Source organism: Cicer arietinum, chromosome 2, assembly GCF_000331145.2.
Source record: "Cicer arietinum cultivar CDC Frontier isolate Library 1 chromosome 2, Cicar.CDCFrontier_v2.0, whole genome shotgun sequence".
NCBI lineage: Eukaryota > Viridiplantae > Streptophyta > Magnoliopsida > Fabales > Fabaceae > Cicer > Cicer arietinum.
In genome coordinates, this window is record NC_021161.2 from 33,612,371 (window position 1) to 33,613,868 (window position 1,498).

Sequence of the window (1,498 nt, forward strand, 5' to 3'; positions counted from 1 at the left end):
ACGGTGGCCACTCCGTCACTTCCGTCGGCACCGAAAGAGAAACCCCAACAGTCTATGGCAAGGTTTATTCAGCACTCTTTAGATGATATTACCGAAATGGTTCAGGAAATTATTCTAAGGCCTGAGTACAGCCAAGAAGCATTGAATTCTGAGAGAGAAAGAAAAATGCGCATTTTGATGTCACTGCGATAGTCATTCATTGCTTGCGTGAGTATGATTCTTGTGTTGGTTGGTAACTTGGTATGATTCTCTGTTCCTTTATTCCTTTCAATTTATATTTGGTAAGAATCTAAGTGTATAGATTTATATACGTTTTTATGCCAAAATATAAAATATGCCTTCGATCGATCTTGATTTTTATGCTAAAGAAAGTACCTATTTTATATTATGAATCTATGATGAATGATGATACTTCTATAGACGGATATGTGTTAGGTAACAATTTATGTGTTTCAATTGTTTATGATTCTCATTCTAAAATCTATAATAAATCTCCTAATGTTAGTCCTCTTTATCTTTTTATCTTAATATTGTTTATGTTATGTCAATGCCCCTCTTGTAACTATTCGAATATTTGAGCACTCACTACCAACATGTTCTAATACCCTCTCATTCACTATCTAAGGTACGTTCTTTTCTTTTCCAAAACTGTTTTGAATCTATTACTAACTTGATCGTTGGAGTCTTTGCAGGTACCACACGCATTGCTCATGAGCAGGAACAATTTTGCCAACAACAGTTGGTCAATCTAATCTACTTCATATTTGGACAATCATTCTAGAAATGAACATGTAAGTAGTATCTTAATTACTGCATCTCTTCTATGTGGAAAAAGGTGAGAAATTTCTGTGATTCAATTGTTTATGACTCTCATTCTATAATCTATCAATCTCTTAAAATTAATCCTCTTTTTCTTTTATCTTGATATTGTTTATGTTATGCCATGCCCCCTTCTTGTAACAATTTATATCTGCATAATGGATCACACATTTTATTGCTCTTATCTGCTGTCGGACGCATGTCCCTGTCCTTCTCAACCTCCAAGTGTCGTTTGTCTGCTCGATGTTGAAATCGGCCTACATTCAAGAGATGTAAGCATACATGGAGTATATTCCACCACAAGCATTTCTAGATCATAACTCCAAATCCTATGATTGAGTATTTCTTTTCAACACTTGTTAGGATTAGGCAATAGTATATAATTGAACCAAGAGATCTATGTTCAACACATGTCCAGTGCTTCCTCTTCTTACATCAAGTCACCATTTTACTTCCTCTGGTTCACAATATATCTGGATTGATGTGTAACTTTGAAGTTCTAGGATGTCAGATTATTTCCTTTCTTTGTAGTGTTACAATATTGTTTCATTTGGCCTATTGTTTTTATCTTGACCTTAATTTGTATACACTTCAATTTCCATGACATTGTTATGTTTATTTTCCCTCCTGGGTTGCTAATATACTCTTAATAATTAGAATAACTATGTTAACATCTTAT